The sequence below is a fragment of the Hesperophylax consimilis genome, chromosome 25, assembly GCF_061612785.1.
Source record: "Hesperophylax consimilis isolate HC1 chromosome 25, BYU_Hcon_1.0, whole genome shotgun sequence".
In the NCBI taxonomy this organism is placed as follows: Eukaryota; Metazoa; Arthropoda; class Insecta; order Trichoptera; family Limnephilidae; genus Hesperophylax; species Hesperophylax consimilis.
Genome location: NC_142860.1, coordinates 14,550,108 through 14,561,941, shown reverse-complemented (window position 1 = coordinate 14,561,941; position 11,834 = coordinate 14,550,108).

Here is an 11,834-nt window from a genome sequence, read left to right as displayed (position 1 = left end):
TTTTTTCAAAACTTTAATCTGCGCTCAGTCAATAACAATAATTTATATAGAGCAGATATGTGATAGTTCACCTCAAGTGAGATTTGCGCAAAAAAAAAAATTAAAAACATTTTTTAATTTATTAGCACCCATCTACTCGGAATACATTTTAAACATTCAACTTTAATTTCTGACCGGTCAGAGTCCCAACTGGCGACGTGAGTTCATTTTTATTTTTATTTGAAAATGCATACGAGTCCCAACTGCACCCAACCGTCTGGAGCAAATGAGACTATGGCATCCCCCAATTGGGTTATGCTGTGAGGCTGAAGGTAGTGGGAAGGGGAAGGAGATGGAGAAGAGAAAGGTGGAGAACTATCTGGCTATTCGGATCTAGTCACCAAACCCGTCCAAAGCCTTTTCCAGCAACGTTTCAATACTGAACGGTGGTATTATACTAGGGCGATACTGAGAGTATCTTCCACTCTGGAACGTGAAATATCCTATATATAACTTTTAATAAGTAATTTGTGAAATAACACAAAATAAACAAATAAAATTTTGAACCCGCGACCTACAGCTTGTTAATCGAGAGCCCTACCACTCGACCAACCGTCCTCCATCACGACACAAGCAACATTTACCGCTGACTTTGGCAGTGGTGGGAGGTTTTCAAATTATTGTCAGGTTATTCGTAAACTGGGAATGTTTGTCTTTCTTTTAAAAAAATTGTTCACTACTGTTAGTTTATAAACTTACCTAAAACTAACAAATATAAATAAAGTTGATCTTATAACAAGTATCTACCTACGTGAAATAATATTTTTTATGACGTACCTACCATTATTGATGTCAAAAAAGAACCCAGTTTTAATTTTTTTTTTTTTTTATATATTCCAACGAATTATTATAATTTTAGTGGTTAACACTGAACAGTATAAATATACATTCACTTCAATGTAGTATCTGTCATTTCAATTAATGCACTTGATGACACATTTTCTGAGTGACGTTTACCATTATGTATTTCGTATCAGAACCGTGGCACGCGTATATCTCTATTTCTAATTTTAGCCTCATTTCAATGTCAAGCATCACAGATATTCACTATGTTGAATCACAAAGAACAACTAACCTTCAAAGCCGTTCATAATAATACCAAGAAAGAAAATGATAGACCAAAAACCAAGAGAAAATCGCTGATGTAATGCGAATTGTATTAGAAAAACATCCCCTACGCTACCGCCCCTAGCGGGAAAAAACCCAATCAAGTAACTCAAAAAAATTTATGAAACTTTTTCCATAGATGGCAGTGATATCGTTTTATGGCGAAAGCTTTTTTGGCATCACTTTTGCAGCATTTTTACAGTGAAATTATGTTATTTTGTGATGTTTGTAATATCATAAAGACTTCTCTTGGAGGTCGGCATGATATTTTAATTTCCGTACAGCTATTGGAAAGAGGCCTAGGTCGAGGACCGAACGCCATTTTTTGGATGTAGTCCAATTTCCGAAGCATAATTCAATGCTGAATTCGTTTTCATCTGTAGCAGAAACGATATCTCGCTATGTATAATTTCGATACAATCATACAGAGATGACAATCATTTATTTTAAAGCTTTGAAAATTGAAACAAAAGCCATATTTTTAAACAATTAGAAGGAAAATATGTAACGACTTTTCCTAGGTTCACATTTCTTTACAATGTGTTTAAAAATCGAAATATAAAATATGACAGTTCTGCAACGGCGCGGCGGGCCAATCCATTAATACATACAGCGTTTATAATATTATTTTTATTAGCAAAATCGGCTTGTATTAAATATCGTCTTTATATCGATCTAATATCGTCTTTTTTAATACAAAAAAAATTGTATCATTAAATTATTTTTTACGTAAAACATAGTAAATTCGGTACTTCATAACTTCCCATTTTCAACTATTTTTTTCTAATTTTGGGAATTACAGCGATGCACTACGTCGTGTAATATTTTAAATTGAGCCGATATCAATAACAACCCTTACGTAGATGGCGATACGGTTTAAATTCCCGCTTAACACCATCCGCCTGTTTTGATTTATGCAAGAAAAAACATGGCAAAAAAGTGCCTTTTATTTTATTTTGTGGATCTTCAGGCATAAATATTTAATTTTTTTCCGATCATTTTATAAATAACTTAATTTGCCACATTATACAATAAAATCATGACCGAAAATGAGTTCGTAAGTAGGAGATTTTGAAGTTTAAAGCATTTTTCATAGGCCTTATACATTATTTTTTTCTGGGCTTATAAAAAGATGTATTCTACTCGCAGTATATTAAAGCATCTGAAACATTTCTAGGCGACCAAATTCTCAAACCAAAAACACATGATTTTGCATTACTACGTATGGCATCGCCTTACTGTGTATTATTGGATTATTCGAAATAATCTGTCCTATACCGAGAGATGATTCACATTTAGGAAAGTGAATTCTGATCAAAACATTGTACTGTAGTACCGCCCAGCATAAAATTTGCTTTTAATTTCCTAAACACGCTCATTGGAACATAAATATATATTATTAAAATAAATACCGGAAAATCTAATTACGTTCAATTTTCCAATAATGTCATGTGCGTGCGAACCGTATCTAAATTTCACTGTTAAGCAAAAAACAGTGTTAATCCCAAGTGACCTACCAGGTAAGTATGGTACTGTATATTATCTCCATATATAGTTAGTAATGACATGGATCATTGTAGAAATGTATTATATATTTGTACAGCGCCCTTGAGGTGATTTTACACAAAAACGGCGCTATACAAATCATCCAAATATTATTATATTTACTTGCCACGGCAGATTACATGTCCGCCACCACAATACTTTATCACTGAAGAAAACAAATTTACAAACAATATTCATATAAAATAAGTTAAAAAGGAGTATTATCAATATAAATTAAAATTATTACAGTTTTTCAGATCAGAAATCATGGAGATAGGAGTATCTCTTGAAACAAACTAGTATTTGAAAAAATATCTATGGTAGTGTGTGAAGCTGTGATTTTTGTACGACCGAGACATTATAGACATAGCATTAAAATATCCAGTGTTATGGGGCCGACAGACGTAGCTATAAAAGATCAAAAGATATTTGGCTTGGCGTATTTCGGCATATCGCTCGCCGTACATTTCCAATTGAAATGTATGGCGAGCGATATGCCGAAATACGCCAAGCCAAATAACTTTTGATCTTTTATAGCTACGTCTGTCGGCAGCTTTATTGTCTTTACTTTTGGTCCAAAATATGATAGGGTTTCTTGTAAATATGGTGGCTTGGCGTATAACTTGATTTGATTGACTAAATTACTATCTGTTCGATTATACACATTTTATAAAACATTAAGAGGTCACTATGTTTCGTCTTTTAACTAGACTCTCTAATTTGAAAAATGTAAGTCTTTGTTCGTAACCGTCCAGGTGATGATAGACACCTGATTTATAAGACAAAATCATCGTAAATTGTGCTGTTTTTGTAAATTGTGACGCAAAAAATACTTCATCAGAATTATGCACATAAAAGTATAAAAACCATTAAAAATAAAAAATAATAATACGCTATAAGTTATATAAGGTACCTCTGGTAGATGGTGAAGAGAAATTATGTCTATTTGGTTGTAGCATTCTTTATATAATAATCCTTATCTTATTTTTTAAATCCACTAAATTGGCAATAGTTTTTAGTTCGATATCGGAAGAGTGCTATTGATACTTGATGGAAAGTTACGGCAATTTATAGTTATATTTGTAGAAATTCCTTCTACAAAGTTTAACGTACATAAAGTTACAGTTTTTCATAATACATAAATCTTGTTTTCTAAGAAGCGTAAAAATAATGTAGGTAGGTAGTAGGTATAGGGCCGGCACCGTGCAGGCGCAATTGATGCAGTATACTCCGGGAGCCGAATTGCCAAAGCGCCAAATGAACCTAAAAAGGATTAGAGAGCTGGACCATCTGGACAGAGCATTGGTGCAATTTTGTATGAATGACATTAAAGCCAAATCTAGGGTGAGAGGAAATCGCCTAGCAGCCATCTAGTATAACAAAATTTTGATATGATATGTATACAAAGTGGTATAAAATGAACTATTTTATTTTTATATTGTCAATGAAATTATTACCGCTTAAGAATTTTTTTCAGTATTCGATGAGACAGGGGACATTTTTCATACATCTTCCCCCTCACTCCGCGGCTTCAAATTGTACTCGAATAACTCTGTTCAAGACCTTTTAGGTTCATGGGTGCGAAGGAGTCAAGGAGCCAAGGAGGCGAAGCTTAATGCTAAATTAATATTTTGATTAATCTTTATAACGAATTGGTGTACATTATTAATACCAAAAATATTCTTTAGATAAATTGAAGGTTTTTCTACCGTTTCGCTTCAGTAGAATACAAATAAAAAAATAAATTACTCAATAAAAAATATAAATGTAAACTACTAAAAAATATATATATTTTTAAATAGAAATGTATGAACGCGTAAAGGATACAACTTTTCAAAAATAAATTATTATAGTTAAGATTAACTGTGACAGTTTCGCTTGATTAACTTTTTTGCTTTCTTATAAAATTATTTACAAAATAAATAAAAAACAGTTTTTTGCTTGAAATCGAACGTTTCTAGACTCTTTTTGTCAAGCGATTTTACTGCCTATTACCTACGATATAAGGTATACCAAGAATATAAACATTTTTGGCTTGTAGCTTCCTCAATAAATACAGTCATATGACTGTATATATATACGCCCCTGATACATACATCAATATTACATTACCTGATATGCAATTGTGCAAATTATTTTTATGTTTCTTTCTACAAAGTAATGTAAACCGTGTTTGATTTGTGGATCTAGTTTCCTACAATGTTTTCTTTGTTTTCTATGTAATCGTTTCTTCATGACCCCAGTTTACGACATCTCATTAATAAAATGATTGTAAATCAAATTGTATTTTTACTAGGCCAAAACACTTTACCAAATCAAATGGCCACACGTTTTCATACAGAGAAAGATAAATACCGAATCGTTTATGTTACTCAACACTAATTACATCGTCAAAGCAGATTAAACTATCATCTTAGTGTTTAGAAACTGCATGAAAACACGTGATATAGATACAAAGATATAAATAATGCCTGATTTATTTATGATTGTTGAAATAAATTCGAAATTAATTGATTTATAATTATAATATAGTTATTTATTTCAGAAGGAATGCAATTCAGGGGTAGTACAATGGCAATACTTACGTTAATAATGACACTAATTTAAAAAAAAAAAAATAATACTATGAGAAAAAATAAATGAATAAAAAGCTTAAATACTTAACTAATAACTAAATTAACCAACCTTCGCGCCATTTCCCCGCAAGGGTAGGCAAGGTCTTGGCAAACAATTCTTGCTTAATTCACATTCATAGAACGTATAATTGATTAATTCATAATATGTACAAAAAACAAAATTAATATGTCCAAATGTTTATTGTAGAAATTTGATATTCTCCGGAGGACCATCAAGGTAATGAGGTATTTACATACTGTATAGATTGGAGTCTATACTCCTTGCAAAATCAGTGTAAGTGTTGTTAATGTGCGTGAAGTAGGAAGGGGGTGTGGCGGCTGCCGATGTCGCCCGAAACCTTCCAACCGCGTACGGAACATTTGGGTTACCGGCGCGCCAACTTCAAGTGCTCCTAGAATATTTCAACATTAAAAAAACAATTTACACGACTACTGATTAAACCCTATTTACCGATGAAATCACGACAGTACCAGTACGACTTATACCATATCTCAGCGTGCATGTCGGAATTTCAATGTTATCTCCGGAGACCTGTGCCTTGCGAGCACTTGTATCCGACTGAATCCCGTGGTATCTCACAGCGGACCATAGACATATGAATATTAGTAGACCTGCCCTAAGTGATTAAAAGCGTATTATCCCCACTCCCCATACCGGTTCCATTGGAGCCGGCTGTGCTCGCGTATAGCCTCAAGTGAAATTTGAAAACGTGACGTCATCATTCTTGTGCGAACTATGGTCGAGGCATCATCGGTTCATTTTACGAAATAACACGGCAAAATGTTGACTTGTACTATGAAAACTTGTAAAAATAGATGTGAAAAAGAGAATAAACCCAATTGTCGTATTACATTCCATATACACGGTGTCCGGAAACTCGTAGTACAAGCGGGAAACTGGAGAATCTACACCACCCAACCCAAAAAAACATAAAGTTTTTTGATTTGAGCATTTTCAAAAAAAAAAAAAAAAAAAACCAAAAAAAAATATTTTTCGGCTATTTTAGGGTTAAAGTTTTTTCTGGTGTTTAGGGTTGAATAACAGATGTTTTAACCCTGCAGAGCAGAAATATTTTATGATTACACCGGGTTAAATGAAGGGTGATTTCAAAATAATGCTTCAAATCCGAGTTTCTTCATTTGTTTTACTTTCAAATAGTTTTAATTAGTTGGGTACTTTGATCTTCAGTAATAATTTATAAGAATTTGATTAAAAAAAAAAAAAAAAAATCAACTTCAAACTCGATTTACTCGATAACGAAAGCTCAAATAAAAAAAAAATATACTACAAAATCGACTCCAAATGTGATGTAGATTCACCAGTTTCCCGCTTGTACTACGAGTTTCCGGACACCCTGTATAAGCATTATTTTACTTTATTTTAAGCATATTCACATCGTATAATATGAATCAGTTGTTACTATCACATCGAGAAACGTCTGGACGCGAAACACAAAGCTGGTTGGTTGCTGGGAAGTAAATTATGAACATTTATAAAAGTGTCTTAACTAAATACTTAAACGAAATATTCGACTCTGAAAATGGAACCGAATTTTTTTGCCGAATTTGGACTTCGAAAATTTGTTCATAACGTGGCGAGTAATTTGCGCTCCCATGTAAAAATGTCTATTCATTCAAAAGTAGATTTTACTTTTAAGAAGTAAATGGTGATATTATAATGCGAGATGCCTATTTACTGTCAGATTGATTTATTGACGAATCACAGTCAGCTTCACTCCCTTCGTTCTTAAACAGTTGATTTTACCCCTCGCCATTATCTTCTCGTCTATTAATTCCTATGTCTGTGCAGCGGACAATGAACCGATGTTTGTGGACCATACTTCGAACGCCTATGTTGGCTCAATCTACATATATACAAGGCATCAAGGGGACTCCATCAGACTATCTGTGTAATATGTTGGAGATTACGATAAATATTGTAAGGTTTAAGATATATTCTCTTAACATATCCGGTTGGCAGCTTTCCACCAGGGTTAAACTGAACTTTACTTAAAATAAATTTATAATCTTTTAAACCATAGCTAATAAGGTTGAGAACAGAAAAGTCCTTTGAAAGTTATTTAATAATGTTTAATAATTAACTATTGTTACGTTACGACATTGCAATTTCCTTATATATTTCATAGATGTTACAAAGCTCCGTAGCTTACGAAGGAAATAGAGATGTCAGCATAAAATAATTTACTTCCCGGCTTCGCCCGAGAGACGATTAAAAAAAAACACTTTGTAGACACAATTTTTCTTTAGTTCAATAAGTATTCCTATTTTATTAATGAATCTTTTCAAATTATTCGTAATCCGATTAAAAAGTGGATTTCAGACCTGATGTATTTCCTGGGAAACTTTTGGTAAGAATGTATTGAAGTTGGAAAACGTGTTCTTAAAAATACTAATATTTTTGTATTTCGTCATTATATATTTTCAAGGTAAATGCAGCTGCATAAACACGTGTTCCGATATGGATAATTTACTAAAAGTTTATCAGGAAACACCCTGTTTTAACTGGATTACTAATAAGTTGAATAGATTCTTAATAAATTAAGAATACTCAGTTAATGTGCCAAAAAATGGCGTCAACCTAGAATTTAAAAATAATGAGCTGTGTGATTTTCACAATACCAGAGCTCAAGTTTGTAAGTTTTTCCTCTTCATCAGAGATATTCTGCTTTGCATTTAAGTATATGTACATGATAAGTTCCTTTCTCGCATAGTGACCGTTTTAATTTAATTGACAGAATTGGTTGGCTGATTCCATGAACGTCTGGAAGGAAAAGTACTTTGGAAAATTTTCTCGTTGGGCTCTAAATTACTGTGATGGAATGAGAAAGATGAGAGACAAACACAATCGAAACCTATCTGGATGCATTAGTAACTAAATGTCTCATTTAAATAGTAGTTTGACCTCCGTGGTCGAGGGGTAAGGCACTCGACTAGCAAGCCGAAGGTCGCGGGTTCAAATACTGGCGTGCGCAAGATTTTTTTCTTCTTTTTTGTGAAACCGTGCAAGTTTCCCAACTGCTCCCAACCGTTTGAAGTCAGTGAGACAATGACAACTCCAATTGGGGTATGTTTGGACGTGAAAGTATTGGGGAGGGGAAGGAGATGGGAAAGATGGAGGTAGGGTAGTATCTGGCTATTCAGATATGGTCACCAAACACTGCTTAAACCATTTCAAGGAAGTTTTCAATTCGGAATGGTTCTGAGCGTTACTGATAGTATTTTCCACTCTGGAACATGCCGCAACCGTTCCATGATAACTCAACACAGTGATAATTCAACACACCTTTAAAAAGTGATATAAAGTCATTAGAAACGATGAAAAACCAATTTTAAACCTAACCTAACCTAACCCAGTTAATAAAATTTTTGTTTCATCACTTTCCATGACTTTATATTATAACTTTTTAAAGATGTGATGAATTATCATTTTGATGATTTATCCGGTCACCGCCGCAAGTATACAACATATTATTTTTAATGAGTAATTTGTGAAACAGCATAAATTAATCAATTTGTTTTATTTCACAATTTATATATGTTCAAATTGTGGCACGTTCTAGAGTGGAAGATACTCTCAGTATCGCCCTGTTGTAAGACCACCAAGTCAAGTGTTACTCTTCAAAAAATAATTATTGTTTATCAAAATGTTTCAATTGTGTCTCATTATTATAGGTAGTAATTAAAGTTAATTGAGGAAAAAACCTATATTTATTTTTCAATCGTTTTAACGAAAATTACGAAAAAAATTCCGATATGATTGCTTTTTATGTGATGTGAGATCAGTTTTTGGTCGATCCAAGCAATTACGATTTAACATTTTGAAAATAATTATTTACTTCCTTTTTTGTTGTTTGTTTTTGGGGTGTTATGCCGTGTTGCGCTAACTCCTTCTTTAGCCGACGTTTCGGACAGCGTTACAGTGTCCATCATCTACCGGATCTGCCCTGATGATGGACACTGCAACGCTGTCCGAAACGTCGGCTAAAGAAGGAGTTAGCGCAACACGGCATAACACCCCAAAAACAAACAACAAACATGCTTTTGGCCGTGAGAATCTAAAAACTTACATTTACTTCCTTGTTTTAAATTTACAACCATGGTTGAAAAAAATATACATTGTTGTGGGACAAATTGATTTTGCTTATCTATTTGAAACGGCAAAAATGCTTGTAAAATTCATGTTAGAAGTGAAATGATAACTTCGGTAAAAAAAAATAACTTTAAAAAAAAGTTATGATTCTCGTATTTTTTTAATTTTTCTCTGATGCATTTTCACACGGAGAAAACTTACTGATATAAAATCATGTTGATTTATGAACAAACTTGTCAAATTATTCGTACTTCTGTTAAAAACGGGACTGCAGGCATTTCAAGAATGAATTGACAGAGTTCCTAACAAAGTATCAGATGAAAGTGAATATTTTCTGAGGACGCGGAACACGTGTTCATACAAATATTGATATTGATGTACTGATATTATCGCATTCCATTATGATATTTATGCACGCAAGTAAATTTATTGATTAATTTTTGTTATTTTTCACAAATAACTCATTTAAAAAATCGTAACTAAGCCGGTTGCAGACCAAAAGCTAAGCTGTGGTGGAGCTAAGCAAAGTCAGCTAAGCTAAGCCAGCTATAGCTAAACTAGAAATTTGTTCGCGTGCACATCAACAACTAAGCGAAAGACTCGACAACACTGGACAACACTAACGAAAGGAGCCAAAGGGGAGCGCGAGGGGTGAGGCGGGCGAGCCAGATTAGCTCAGCTAGCATCGGCCGGCATACACAACTAACTTAGCTTCGCATATTTCGGGTAGTTCACATAGCTTAGCTTACATAGTTTGCGGTCTGCACACATCACCTCAGCTACGCGAGCTAAGCTAAACTAACTTAGCTTAGCTCTTGGTCTGCAACCCGCTAATACTTGCGGCAACGTAGACTTACTATACTTTACGATTATAAGATAAAGGGCGAAACACTATCACGTGTAAATTCCGTAAAGGATCTCTCTGAAATTCTCTGACCACATATCGTAGCTCACTCAGTCTTGCTACAAACTTCTTGGGTTCGTCATTAGGACATGCAAGCAGTTCAATAACCAAGATGCCATGTTAGAATTGTTCGATGGCATACTGAGAAGCAAGCTGGAGTATGCGAGCGATGTTTGGGCACCGTACCACCAGAAGTACATTGATATGATAGAGCAAATCCAGAAGAAATTCTTCAGGTATGTCTATATGCGGACGCATGGAACTTATCCTAGTTTCATGCACCATATCGACTTACTTTAGGAAACTAATTCTGTGAGTCTGGAAACTAGGCGGAAAGCAAGTCTAGTTTTTATGTCTTCCAAAATTTGGAACAATTTTATCGATAGCCCATTCCTCTTGATTCATTCGCTATGATTTATATGTACCAGACCACTATAGCCGAAGTCGATACCATGACTTATTCAGAGTACCAAAAGGCAAAACCGACGCGCGACGTCCTGGCAAAGCATAGCATGACGAGGGGAGTGGTGCTGTTGAACGAACTAGCAAAGAATTTGGATGTAAGTGACTGTTCTCTAAATTACCTAAAACAATAATTGAAGAGTCACTTAGCTAAATGCTGATATGATGTAAAATTGTACTGTAACTGGAATGAATGTTCTGTTGTACAATACAAAAGTTTCAAAGTGGAAGATACTCTCAGTATCGCCCTGGTGTAAGAGAACCATTCAGAATTGAAACGTTGCTTGAAATGCCTTTGACCTATTAGGTGACTAGATCTGAATAGCCAGGTAATTCCCCACCTTCCTCTTCCCCACTGCCCACACTACCTTGAGCCTCACAACATACTCCGATTGGGGATGCCATAATCTCACTGGTTCCAGACGGTTGGGAGCAGTTAAGCATTAAAAAAAATTATAAATCATAACAATTGAAAAGATACGAACTCATAAAATGACGATAAGTAACCTAAAAACCTAACCTAACCTATCATAATTTTTTTTATCTAGTTTTATATTTTATTATATTTATTTTTTATATGTATATGTATATTTTTTTTAAATATATTTTATTTTTTTATTTAGTTCTGATTTGGCTGGTTTAACTAGAAAACCTTTATGACTGTTGTATTGAAGTATCACGATGACGTCAGATTAGTTTGTTGCAGGTCAAATTAATAAAGTAGGTACTTTATTTACTAAAGAGTGATAATAAAAGCAAATATTACTGGTTTATGCATTCTGATTATGCACTTAAATCAAAACCAGTATATTTACAACTAGCATCATCATAAATAATTTATATTCAACTATCTGACCTATACCCGGCGTTACTGGGGGTTATCCATAGGAGATATACATAAACCATCGCGGACTTTTCTGTAGGCCTTTTTAAGATATAAAATTCCTTAGTATATTATTTTGATGTATCTCATAAGGTTTAGCCAGCGTTACCGGGGGTAAAGTGCACTAACTTTGGGAGATGATTCTAC